Raw genomic sequence first — 14,657 nt, 5'->3', positions numbered from 1 at the left:
GATATGGGACAGATTTATAACTTATAAGCTAACTTAATTTTTTCTATACTTGAAAAAAGTTTAGGTAATTTTTTGATATGATAATTTAACCTTACTTTTAATTTTGCATGGGTTGTTAAAGTGAATGTGTCAAAGAAAGATTTTCTCCGACTTATATCTTTTTTTGTTTTTTTTTGAACAAACATATTTTTTATGGCATGTATGTGTCATTAGACGTGTCTCATGTCCCACCAAGAAAGCGTTTGTTGAACAATAAGCAGTCACCCTGGAAGCCTTCAAACACTCCTTTTATTTATGAAACCTTCTTCCTCTTACATAATTCTTTTACTTTTTACTATTCTATCACCATGAGTTCTTTGTAAGGGTTTGTATAATTCTAAAGAGTGTCGCTCTATAAATTACTAAGATATAATAGAATATCTCTTAAAAATAGTATCAGGCACGACTCGAGCCATATATTTGTTGTTTTTATTACAGACAACAGAAATTTATACCAACACTTTTTTTCACTCAATTTTTCTAAGAATAAAATATTTTTATAGCACTTTTTTAAAAAAAATTTTGGGTAAAATATTTTCAAATTTAAGCACCCATTAAAGTAGAAACATACACAAACAGGACAAGTCCAAAGATTAAAATATTAAAATAATAAAATGTAAAATCAAATAAACTAGCTATTTCTTAGTATATTATATTCATTAATCCGCCGCGAGTTAGTCTGAGGGTTGGTGGGATAGCTCCTTTTTTTTTTCTTTTTAAATCAATTCTCGCCTCACCCACACCAAAGATTTTAGTTGGCAAAGAGAAAATAATAACAAAATTTGAAAAACTAAAAAAAAAAAAAATTCTCTAACACCCTCCTCCCTTAGTCTCAGACCCCAGTCTCATCTTCTTATATTTGGCTGGTGAATTTTCCCTAAATATTTGCTCTGTTTCTCTGTTTTTCCCTTATCATGTGGTCGATTTTGCTCAATTATTTGGTTTATTGTTGTCGATTATCGTTTATATATTGCTGGTCGTTTATTGTTGATATTTGCACTACTGGTCAAATATACTGGATTATTATTTGCATTTTTTATTTTTAAATTGTTGTTATTAGCTTGATTGTATCATTTGTATCATTGTATGAAATTGAGTAGAGCAAAACTAATACTCCTTTTTTTACTGTGTGGCAGAAGATGAACATGAAAAAGAAAAGATTTCTATCGATCCAGCAGTAGCTTCAGATAATGCTTCAAATTTCCCACTTGATTAGATGCTCAGATGTGTTTTGTTTGTAGATTTTGAACACTTGATGAGTTGATTTTGAATTGTTGATGATAGTGTTGTTGAACACTTTTAATTGTTTATTTGTTTTTGAATGTTGAGTTTTGTATTAGGTGTTGAATTGAACAACGATTATTAACTTGTGCTTGAAAATCAGGTTTAGTCCTTGGCTTGCTTCAGTTGTGTAACAGAACAGTAGGTTTGTTTCTACAAAAAGGTATTGCCAGCGTGCACCACTTTCAACTTGTATCGCCCGAATTAACCTGTATCTGCATCACTAACCCGCTTTACCAGGTCTAAATTATGGATCACCAAAACTCGCGAATGATCACTTAAAAAATCTTGCAAATGACAACAAAAACAAAATTATGTAAGGGTACTTTTGTCGCGTGTTAAGTTGTCCTTTTGATATTGTAAAATAACTTTAATTTGTAGATAAGTTCTTCAACATAATTCTTCCTTTTTTTTAATACCAGCAAATAATTAATATACAACTTGAGTGATTAAACAAAGGGACAAAAGTCGGTTTCTTTGTGGATTACACCTCCACAAAGTCTATTCTACATTACTATAATGTTGGGGTGGTTAGTTTCAAAACAATTATGTACGTATGGCACTAGCAACCAATGTGTTGTTTGATATACGATAAAACATTTCTCATATAACAGGACTTCTCTATTATGTACTAAAAGCGAGATTTGATTTTGTTGACCGTGAAATACAATTTGGTTATCGTTTATCAACTGCAATAAAAAAAAAAAAGAGAGATTTACATTTTATTAACGATCTGACACTAAATGGAAGAACTAATTAAAGAGTTGATTTTGATTTTAAATGTAAGGCCCTAATTTATTTTTCTCTCATATTTATTATTTTTTTAAAACTAATTTATCTAACTTATATATTACCACTTATTCTTAATATAAGATCTATTTAAGAATTAAATTTAATACTAAATATAAGATTTAATTTACTTTATCTCTTAGATTTATCATTTTTTTCAAAACTAATTTACTTAATTAATAAACTTATATATGTGCTAATATTATACAGGTGTATTTTATGAAGATTATGTCATATTTATTATAATTAACTAATATATTTAACTTCTTTAATTTTCACACAATTGTTAAATGGTTCTTATATTAAGGACAAAAACTAGTGTAATTTAAGGTTATCTAGGAATATCTACAGAAATCAAGCCATATTTATTAAAATTAAGTAATTCTTTAGCTTATTTAATTTACTCAAATTAATTAAGTAATTCTTAAAGCCAAAGAATATTATTTAAACTATAAGATAATTTAAGTTTTAGGTAGAAAGACGTAAAGATATCTCAAAATATGAAAATCATAATTTAGGACTTCAAAATGGCCTGATCATTGTGAGGTTCTGCTGGTTAGTCTAGAATTAAATTTTGGAGCAAAATCATCTAAATACCCTTAATTGGAAATCTGAAAAATGAAAAAAAAAAATGACAAAAGTTTAACAAGTAATAACTTTAACTTATCAAGTGACAACAACTAAGACAATAACAACTAATTTAACAAAAATTTCTTCCTAATATCAACGAAAACAATGATCTAACTTGAAATCTGAAAAATGAAAAAAAAAAAAAACAGAGAAAAGAAATGGCAACGATTTAATATGTAACAACTTTAACTTATCAAGTGACAACAACTAAGACAATGAAAACTAATTTAACAAAAGTTTTTTTCCTTCATATCAATGACAACAGTAATTTTACGAGTAATAACAATTAAGAACAAAAATTTCTCACTGAATATTAGCAACAACAATAGTTTAATAAGTTACAATTTACCTTTGCAAATGACATCAACAATTAAAACACTGAGAAATCATTTTGGGATTTACATATTTTGGTCTTGGCAGTCTTCCTACTCTCTCCCTGGTATCCATCCATATGACCCTCTAAAATAGTACTTCTTTCAGTTCTAAATATAAAAAATTACACTACAAATTGAATCTTATATTTAAGACAGATGAATAATTCATATTATTTGCATGCATGTTTAAAATATTCTGCTGATTTTTTTTTTTGACCGGAAAAATATTCTGCTGATTGAAGCGTGGAACTTGATGTTTTATAATTCCATATTCTTTGACCAAAACGAATAAACGACTCCATCGTCAACAATTTATATTAAAATTAGGAGTATTTTTTAGGGAAAATTACACTCAGGTCCCACAGAGTACAATTAATATCAAAAAGGTCCCACGAAATCGCGAAATGATTCTGAAGTCCCCAGGGACCTGTGTGTAATTAATTCTAATTGTGAAATTACCTACTTACCCTTGTTAATTTTATTGCAACAATTCGTTTACAATCTCAATAGTGGCTGTTAACAATCCGAGAAGACATGATTGACAACCTCGGCAGTGCTCATGACAACTCACTTTGTGGAATACCAGGGGCGTTGTTGAGGTTATTAACCACCTCTTTTCGAGTTGTTAACAGCCACTGTTGATGTTGTAAATAGGTTCTAATTTTATTTACAATCTCAACAGTGCTGTTAACAACCCGAGAAGACGTGATTGACAACCTCGGCAGTGTTCATGACAACTCACTCTGTGGAATACCAGGGGCGTTGTTGAGGTTGTTAACCACCTCTTCTTGGGTTGTTAACAGCCACTGTTGAGGTTGTAAATAGGTTCAAATTAACAAGGGTAACTACGTAATTTCACAATTAGAATTAATTACACATAGGTTCCTGGGGACTTCAGAATCATTTCGCGATTTCGAGGGACTTTTTTGATATTAATTGTGTTTTGTGGGACCTGAGTGTAATTTTTCCTATTTTTTAATTCACCAACCATTGATGGGAGCATATGCCAAACATCTCTAAATCGTTCATCCCATATTCTCTCCAATTCCCAGTCAGCAGCATACACATTGAGGTTTTACTTAATTCTCAACGAAGCTCTCTGTTTCAGAATCTCGTCCCTTTCCAGGAAATTAGCTTCACCTGTCTTCATGCTTCTCCCTTGGGATCACGTTAACTTATCCCCAAGACATCTGATCTAAACTTTCACTCTCTCTTTCTCACCTCCCTCTCCTTTTAAGCTGGAAATTTCCATTTTTCGATGTTGTAGAACCAGAAATTGGATCCACTACTGAACCCTCTGGCCCAGAAAGCTCCTTATTTGACGGTTAGTTTATTCCAGCTCATCAAGTAAGCTATGTCGTTCGCTTTGGCGGATCATCTCCTAAAACCCATTTTCTTCCATTTGTTGTCTGCTTCTCTCCATTCAGTATTGTTACTTGCGTTTTTCGGTTTATGGATGCCGAACAAGATTGCAGAAGGTGCTGGAGATGGTGCCAAACAGAGAGTTAGAAGCACTCTGCATAAGAGAACTCTGTTTAGTACTTTGGGTGCTTCAGCATTTAATCTTGCCATGTGTCAATTGTTTTACTTCTATTGGCATAGAAACGGTTGCTCGGATGAGATGTTTGTGACCCTTTTGGATGTGGCGCTCAAAATAGTTGCTTCCAGTGTTATTTTCACTTGCTTGCGCACAGCATTTTTCGGTTCAGGTTATATGAAGTTTCCATTCTTCTTCAGAACTTGGTGCGCTTTATCTCTTCTTAGTTCCTGTTATTGTTTTATGCTGGATGTTTTTTTTTCCTCCACAGAAAAGACGTTCAGTTAACCATCCAGTACTTGATTTCTGATGTTGTCTCCTTAATTGTGAGTGCATTCATTTGTTACTTGGGATTGTCTGAGAAAAATGAGGGTGGAGATAGTATTCTTCGGGAGCCTCTTTTGAAGGATAACACTGATCTTAATACTACGTCAGAGTCAAAGAAAACCAAAGGGGCAGAAACTGTTACCCCTTACTCAAATGCTGGAATTTTCAGCATTCTTACCTTCTCTTGGATGGGCCATTTAATTGTGGGAGAAAGAAGATTTTAGACCTTGAGGATGTTCCACAACTAGCTAGTTGTGACAGTACAGTTGGAGCTTTTTCTGCTTTCAGAAATAAAATTGAGGCTGAATGTGGCACCATAAAGAGAGTGACCACAATTAAGCTGGTGAAGTCGTTAATTGACTCAGCTTGGAAAGAGATTATTGTTACAGCTATTCTTGTTCTTTTAAACACGTTGGCTTCTTGCGTTGGTCCATATCTCATTGACTCCTTAGTTCAATACCTCAATGGCAAAGAAACTTCTGAAAATGAAGGTCTTCTTTTGGTGGTAGCATTTTTTATTGCAAAGCTTATAGAGTGCCTGTCACAAAGGCAAAGGGTCTTTAGGTTACAGGAAATTGGAATCCGGATCCGAGCACTGCTTGTGACAATGATTTACAGTAAAGCTTTGACTCTTTCATGCCAATCCAAGCAGGGCCGCACTACTGGGGAAATGATCAATTTCATTTCCGTTGATGCTGAAAGAGTTGGTGACTTCTGCGGTACATGCATCATTTCTGGATGGTTATTCTGGAAATTGTGTTGGCCTTGTTTATTTTGTATAAGAATCTTGGGCTAGCTTCCATTTCAGCTTTTATCGCAACTGTTATTGTAATGCTCACAAATGTTCCTTTGGGAACATTGCAAAAAAGATTTCAAGGCAAGTTGACCGAAGCAAAAGATAGAAGAATGAAGGCCACCTCTGAGATTTTGAGGAACATGAGGATTCTGAAACTACTAAGGCGGGAAATGAAGTTTCTATCTAAGGTTATTGAGTTGAGGAAAAAAGAGGAAAGCTGGTTAAGGAAATATGTTTCTACAACTGCTATTACCACTTTTGTCTTTTGGGTTGCACCCACATTTGTATCCGTCGTTACTTTTGGTACTTGTATACTTAGAGGGATCTCACTTGAATCTGGGAAGGTCTTATCTACACTTGCAACATTTCAAATGCTTCAACAATCTATTTATAGTCTTCCGGACACAATGTCAATGATAGCACAAACTAAGGTATCTCTAGATAGGAGTGCATCATTCCTTTGTCTCGATGACTTGCAGTCAGATGCTATAGAGAAGCTTCCAGAAGGTAGTTCTGACATAGCAATTGAAGCAATTAACAAAAATTTCTCTTGGGATTTATTTTCACCTAATATGACACTGAAAAACATAAACCTTAAATTCTTTAAAGGCACTAGAGTTGCTGTTTGTGGTACTGTTGGTTCAGGCAAGTCTAATCTACTTTCTTCTTTTTTAGGAGAAGTGACAATGACATCTGGAATATTGAGAATATGTGGATCAAAAGCCTTTGTTGCTCAATCTCCATGGATTCAAAGTGGCAAGATTGAAGAGAATATACTATTTGGCTAGGAGATGAATAGGGAAATATATGACAAGGTCCTTAAAGCATGCTGCTTGGAGAAGGACTTGGAGATTCTGCCATTTGGGGATCAGACAATTGTTGGAGAGAGAGGAATCAATTTAAGTGGTGGGCAAAAGCAGAGAATACAAATTGCTTGAGCTCTTTACTAAGATTCTGATATATATCTATTTGACGATCCATTTAGTGCTCTAGATACTCATACGAGGTCAAACCTCTTTAAGGTAGTAGTGACAATTTTGTTTACTATATGCAATATGGATTTGGCTATTCTAACTTGTATAGTATTCTATGCTTACTCGTATGTTCTTCAAATGATGATCCTTACATTGGCATCACACTTGTTAAAATATTATAGTGATTAGCTCTTTTATTACTTCTATATGGAAGGAATGTTTGCTGGGCCTTTTAAGTTCAAAGATGGTCATTTATATCACTCATCAAGTAGAGTTCTTACCTGCTGCTGACCTTACCTTAGTGAGTGATTCTCAAAATTGTATCCTTATAAAATCAAAGAGGAATTACCATGTCTTGTATCCTTTGATCTTTTCATATCATATCTAATGTTTAGGTGATGAAAGAAGGTGAAATTACTCAATGTGGAAAGTACAATGATTTACTTAACTCAGGAACTGACGTTATGAAATTTATTGGTGCCTATAGAAAAGCTTTATCTGCCCTTGATTCATTAGATGGGAGGGAAGTATTTGATAAATTAAGCACAGCAGAAGAGGTAAATATCTCTAGTGCAAAAGTTGAAGAAAAAGAGGTAGAAAAAGATACACGATATGGAAAAACAAATGATGTAATTGAACCAAAAGGCGAGCTTGTTCATGAGGAAGAAAGAGAAAAAGGTAAGGTTGGGCTCTCATTCTATAGGAAATTTATTACAACAGCATATGGAGGGGCTCTTGTACCATGTTTATTGTTGGCACAAATTCTATTTCAACTTTTTCAAATTGGTAGCAACCATTAGAGGGTATGTGCAACTCCCACTTCATCAGATGTGAAATCACCAGTCACAACTTATTCTCTTATTACTACCTATGTTGCTATATTAGTAGGAAGTTCTCTTTTTATCCTCGCCACAGCAATACTTCTTTCTATTGCTGGTTACAACACTGCAGCTATGCTCTTTAGTGAAAGGCACTTATGCATTTTTTGTGCCCCTGTGTCATTTTTTGATGTCATTCCTAGTGGAAGAATCATTAATAGAGTAAGTATAAACCTAGAATTTCCAATTTTCTATTTCTTGTTTTCTTATCTAGGCTAAATCGTAACAAAATATCATAGTTCATGTATTTTAGATAACTTTCTCCTTTAAATTGATTGTCCCTCTCATCTCGTTGGTTTTTTTTTTATTGTCAACTATATATCAAGAACAATCTACTGAGTCATTAACAATCTTTCATTTTCATTTTTATTTTCTTGTAGGCTTCTATAGACCAAATTGCCGTGGGTTTAAGCGTTCCCTATCAAGTAAGGCCATTTGCCTATACTATAATCCAGCTCCTAGGTAATATAATAGCAATGTCTCAAGTTGCATGGCAGGTTTTCATCATCTTTATACCTGTGATATCAATCAGCATTTGGTATCAGGTATTTTGCTTTAAGCATGTAATCTTACATTATATAAGCTTTCACATATTTCTTGTGTGTACATCATTTGCTTTCCTACATTGGCTTTACGGCTCTGCCAACAAAGATTATGCACTTATTTGACAAATTTATGTTACATATGATCAATACTTTACCATGTTGCATGTTTGACAAACTATGCCTTACAATCTTGTCATTCTGAAGCAATATTTTATACCAGTTGCTTGAGAACTATTGCGATTAGTTGGAATATGTAAAGCTCCAATCATCCAACACTTTGCTGAAACCATTTCAGGGTCAACCACCATAAGGGGGTTTGACCAACAATCAAGATTTTCAAAAATAAACATGAAATTAATGGATAAGTATTCTCAGCTGATGTTCAATATGGCGCTATGGAATGATTGTGCTTCCGCTTGGACATGTTGTCTTCTATCACTTTTGCCTTCTCCTTGGTATGTTTGGTATTTATGCCAAATGGCACTATAAATCCAGGTATCTAATTCAATTCTGTTAGCTTAACAGATTGACAAATACTATGCTTGCATAAAGGAGGTATGGAGGGAAATTATTAACCTTCTATTTTGTTTCTTATTTCTAAAGGTATTGTGGTTTAGTTGTTACATATGGACTTAATCTGAACTTGCTACAAGCTTCATTGATGACATCTTTATGCAAGATGGAGAACAAAATGATATCAGTAGAAAGAATACTTCAATATAGTTGCATTCCAAGTGAACCTCCTCTTAAAATAGAAGAAAATCAACTAGATTATTCTTGGCCAGCACACAGAGAAGTTGATATTTGTGATCTACAGGTAGTGTGATCTAGTGATGAATTCAACTCCAAGTCCATATCTGAATCATATGTTGCATGTTAGGATCTTGTTTTCTGGTTATTTTGTGGCAAATAGTTTATAACACTTAAGTTTTCCATCTATTGAGGTTTGGAACATATCTTCAAAAAGCTATGGTTATGCTGATAAAAAGATCCATTACATCCAATCCTCAATATAAGAGCTAATTAGGAGGTTAGATTCATTCCTAAATATAAGATCTCAATCCACTTTGTCTTCCATCTTTTCCCAAAATATCTCTATTGAATGCCAAGGGTTTCCACCAAGGGATAATTCTAATCATACAATGCATATGATTGAAGATGATAGTTTAGAGAGATCAACACACATTTGTGACAAATAACCAACTTCTTTTAATATTCCAAAATTAGTAATCTAGCTTTTTATATTACGGACTAGAGGTAGTACTTTTTTAATGCTTTTATCATTACATGTTAATAATATAAGTATGCATGCATATGATGAAAGTTCATTATGCCCCACATTTGCCACTTTTGTTGCATGGCATGGCATGTAAATTTCGTGGAGGACAAAAAGCTGGCATTGTAGGGAGAACAGGAAGTGGTAAAACATCTCTCATACAAATACTTTTTCGGATCATTGTGCCAACTTTTGGAAAAATTATAATTGATGGCATCAACATCTCATTACTTGGACTTCATGATTTAAGGTCTAGACTTGGTATTATTCCTCAAGAGCCAACAATGTTTGGAGGGACAGTGTGAAGTAACCTAGACCCATTGGATGAGTACGATGATGAACAAATTTGGGAGGTAAGAATGCTTTTATTTGATAAAAACATGCATACAAGGAAATATTTATGTTTGTTTCTTAATGTGGTTTTGCCTTTTATGGATTGACACACTTTTAGGCTTTGGATAAGTGTCAACTTGGAGATGTAGTTCGAAAGAAAGAAGGAATGCTAAACTCTGCAGGTTGGTCTTTTATTTTATTTTATTTTTTTGAGAAAACAATTGATACGCAAATTCTTGAAATTTCATATCATTCTTAATTAAATCTTTTGAGGTTTTTTTTTTTTAATTACGCCCTTGTAGTTTCCTCAATTTATAGGTGTTTTTCCTATACTTGCAATTTGTTAGTTTCTAATAAAAACCTCATCAGTAGCTAATGACTAGGTTCTCACTCTCCATACGCTTGAATTAATTTTGCCACATGGATAATAAAATAAAAATCAACTAGATTATAGATTATGTAGTGTAAAGAGATGATTACAAGCATAGTAATTTCTTATTCTTATGTTAATAATAAATAAATCTTATTCTATCGTTTTGTTTTCAAGAGAACCTCTTTTTTATCTTGTATATTGTGACAACTTATGTGTCACTTAGTCAGCAATCACATAAGCCCCAATTAATACTACCTTCGATGTTTAATATAAGATTTAGTTGACTAATTTGAAGAAACTAAGGAAAAAGTTAAGTTACTTATTTATAATAAATAAGTGTTGTTTTTCTTAGAATGTCCTTGCTAATTATGTGAATTAGCTAAAATTACTATTTGATAGAACTTTTTTTTTTGGGTGAAGTACTATTTGATAGAACTTTTAACATATTCAACTACTACAAAGACTATTTTGAAAAAAATAAAATAAAAGACAAAGCGTATTGAGTTCTTGTATTTATGACCAAATTGAAAGTCAAACTCACTTTTATATTAAAAATCGGAGTACTAAATTGCTAGCATGGTGATTAATGCCTATGATTGAGTAAACTATAAGATCTAATTAAATTAAAAGAACTATGGGGATTTGGTTAAAAATTAGGTGAAACTACAAGAAATGATGAATTAATTTTCTGTTTTTTCTTTTCATGAACAAAAACATATAATGTTGCTCTTGACCAAAGAACTGAAACTTTATTGCTTTTGTGAAAATGGTAAGAATTGGAGCATGGGTCGGAGGCAATTGATTTGTCTTGGTAGGGTACTACTTAAGAGAAGGTGTTAGTGCTTGATGAAGCTACTGCATCAGTTGATACTGCCACAGATAATTCGATCAGCAAACTCTTCGGCAACACTTCTCTGACTGTACAGTCATTACCATTGCACATAGAATAACTTCTATTCTTGATAGTGATATGTTTCTTCTTCTCAATCAAGGTTAGTTGAGATTCTTTTTTTACTCTTCTTTGAACTTTATTCGTTTCTGTACTTTGTGATGTGCCTTTTCAATTTACATACAATTTCCATGGACATTGATGCAGGAATGGTTGAGGGGTGTGACTTACCCTCAAGATTGTTAGAGAACAAATCATCGTCTTTTGCCCAACTTGTAGTAGAGTATACCATGAGATCCAAATCCAGTTTAGACTAAGGAGCTTCTCACTGATTATTTAGTGAAATAACATAAGATGGTTTCTAAGATGATGAGAAGAATTTAGGGAAATCTTCCCTCTGTGACATAAAAATCCTACACAGTTACTATGTTTCACCTCATGATCATTTGTTTGTATACACTGAAATCACTTGTTGATTTTGTGTTATTCTTAAAGCAGGTGCTCTCAAAATCTGACATGAGAAGTTAAAAATTTTCTAGCTCAAATCATTAAAAATATGGCGATTCAATCTTTTAATTTAAAAAAATATGAAATATATACTAACATTGCTTATTAGATTTAGAGAAAAAGTTAACATTGCTGAGAAAAAATGATTTGTTAAGTACTCTTCTAGTCTTATTTATAGGTTACTTCCAACATGTTTCACACAAATAAAAAAAAACCTTAAACTTCATTAACTCTCATTTAAAATTCAACAATTTTTCAACTTTATCTCTATTTAATATATATTATATTTCATATAAATAAAGTCAACATGATAATAAATTAATGATAAAATTGTACATCCATATAAATATAAATGAAAGATAAATAGGACCAAAAAATAGGACCAGAAAAGTAACGTCTAGATACTTGCACATATAAATAGTGAGCATTAAGTCAATTAACAGTAATCTTTGCGTTCTTTAAAATCATAACTCACTCATTAATACTCATCTTTTTCTGAACCCTTTTTAAGGCCAATCATTCAATATCGATAAATATGAACATTAAATAAACTGTGAGCCAATTAGAGAAGTTTTCCCAATGTGGTTTAGGACAAAGCCAGGCTGAAATCCAACTAATTTGAATTCAAATTCAAACTAGGTCAAATTATTAACGGAGATTGTCTTCCAATGATATTTTCTACATTTACATGGATTCAAACTCAGGACGTCAGTGTTTAAACAACTCCAACCTCTTCCGCTGGGATCATGGTTAAAAGATGTTGAATTTCTGAATCCTCTATTTGATCCAACTGTCATTGGTTATATTTTACTTTTGGTTATCAATTTACATATCAATTACAGTAAGAAAAATATGGAAGAAAAAGAACTATATTTTAAAAATAAAGAAATCTCTGAGGAGAATTTGAACCCCGATTTCAAAGGACTGAAAAATAAGATAAATTTTCTTAGGATTATAGTAGTTATTTGATATCCACATCATTCAGCTTTACTTTGGATGAATAAATTAACATAAATTTGTGTCCCCAAAGAATATGATGGAATAACTCCGACCAGCACTAGGAGAGATAAATGGAAGTGTTGCTTGAATTGGAAATTTGTTACAAACACCCATAATTCGTAAACTAGCAATTTACTCCCTCCTTAAAGTTTTATCAATTGTTTTTCAAAGAAGTTGTTTCTATTTATTTGTCATTTTTAAAATTTAAGACTTAATTTCTTTTCTTCTTTTTTTTTTCCTTTTCAATTATATACCCTTATCTTTGATCAGACAATTCTCAACCAAAGAGCTCCCTTCTTCCATGATAAATGCATGAACCAGTAGAAATGTTTATTTTAATGCTAAATATAAAATTTCAATTCACTTTATTTTTCAAATTTATAATTTTTTTTGTCAAGAACAAAGCTTTCCATTAATGAATATTTTTAATGCAAATAACTAAGACGAACCATTTTAGAAAAATCACTAGAATTTTTTAACAAACAACCAACATTGAAGAAAGTTTAATTGTATTCTGTGGACACTCGAATGCATTGGCGAATAGCATGCTCGCTTAGCTTGGTGAATTGTGCAAATTTTTTCTTGACCAGCGCGTGGATTGTGCAATTGAAAACTTGCTAAAAATAGTTTTATACTACCCCTATCCTAAATATAAAAACTAGTTAACTAATCTAAATAAATTAAGAACAAAAATTAAGCTAAGTATTTATAATCATAGGTATTATCTTTCCTAAAATATCTTTATTAATAAAATGTATTGGATAAAACTATCATTATTAGAAAAACTATCTTTAAAAAAATATAAATACGAGAGATAAAATAAATTGAGATTATATATTTAGGACTAAAATAATAATCAAACAAAACCTTATATCAAAAACCAGAGGCGATATACAAATTTTATTTGATGAATCATTCTCCATTGCAAAATACCACACCCTCCTTGATACTACTTCAGTTCTTAATATAAAACTCAATTCATTAATTTAGAAAGATTAAAAATGTTACTAATTTACTTTAAAATATTTAGGATTGTCATTTTTTTAAACTAAATTGCATTACTTATATATATATATATATATATTCTAATAATACACATAATATTTAAAAGATTACAAAACATAAGCTATAATTATGTAATTCAGTAAGGAATAAGATGCTTAAATACCCTACAAATATCCACTCAATTTTTTTTTAAAACTTTCATATGCCCTTAAAGCTTTCCTTCACAACATTTTTTTCCCATAATTGTTATCCATCATTAAATTCGCCATTAAATTTGATCATTTAAAAAACCAATCAGACCACATATTTTTGCTACAAAAATGAACTTCCAGTACATAAAAAAGCAAAAAAAAAAAAAAAAAACTTTCAGGTACTAAATACTCCCTCTACTCACAAGGTATTTAAGCATCTTACCTCAATTTAGTAACTTTTTTAATCTCTCCAAATTAATCAACTATGTCTTGTATTAAGGATTCAAGCTAATGTAAGAGTTAGATAACTAATTTAGTACCTAAATAATCATCTACAAATGATTTAAATTATAATATTAAAAAAAAAAGAAAAGAAACAGCGTGAATTAAGCTGTAACCAAACCCTCTATTAGTTTTTGCACAAAACACCCGAGGTAATACTATCAGATTATTTTTAAGACCCTATTTACGTTGACATGCTTATACATGCATATACGAGGGTTGAATCATTACCAGAGGTCCCTTAAAGTAGCCAAAAGTGCAGCAAACATCTCAATTTCACTCTATTCCGGCGATATGGAACAAGTGGGACAAAGCAATGTCTCATTTACATGGAGAACCCCAAGATCTATGGTTTATGTTACCTTCTAATTATAAAAACTCATTATGTATATTATATACGAGGTGTTATAAAGATCTTATAATTAGAACTAGTAATATTATTTTTAAGAGATCCTACAGATAAATTGCTTTGGCACAAAATGAAAAATAGTCCAGTACCAAATGATAGGGAATCCACATTCTCATCAATCTTTGGTAAAATGAAGTCCACCACAAACATTCATAAACCGCTTTCCCATAATTCTTAGCAAATAAACCCAGATTTGATTTTTTTTTTTTTCCTTTTTTGCCAA

The 14,657-nt window shown here is 31.8% G+C and overlaps 1 long non-coding RNA gene and 2 pseudogenes across 1 annotated transcript; all 3 read left to right on the top strand.

Annotated features, from left to right (window-relative positions):
- The first annotated feature begins 4,238 nt into the window (after positions 1-4,238).
- Positions 4,239-7,750, top strand: LOC114747314 (ABC transporter C family member 3-like; annotated as a pseudogene).
- LOC114747419 (probable non-intrinsic ABC protein 5) lies at positions 7,131-7,844 on the top strand (annotated as a pseudogene).
- A 3,011-nt stretch (positions 7,845-10,855) lies between these two features.
- Positions 10,856-11,551, top strand: LOC114747349 (uncharacterized). The gene is made up of 2 exons (XR_003740381.1): positions 10,856-11,144; positions 11,249-11,551. It is a non-coding gene; the product is annotated as an uncharacterized LOC114747349 (long non-coding RNA).
- Positions 11,552-14,657: the final 3,106 nt, after the last annotated feature.

The sequence above is a fragment of the Neltuma alba genome, unplaced genomic scaffold, assembly GCF_004799145.2.
Source record: "Neltuma alba isolate B1F8T4 unplaced genomic scaffold, ASM479914v2 tig00000874_pilon, whole genome shotgun sequence".
Lineage (NCBI taxonomy): Eukaryota > Viridiplantae > Streptophyta > Magnoliopsida > Fabales > Fabaceae > Neltuma > Neltuma alba.
The sequence above is the reverse complement of the archived record's forward strand: the minus strand, read 5'-3'. Positions and strand labels throughout refer to the sequence as shown.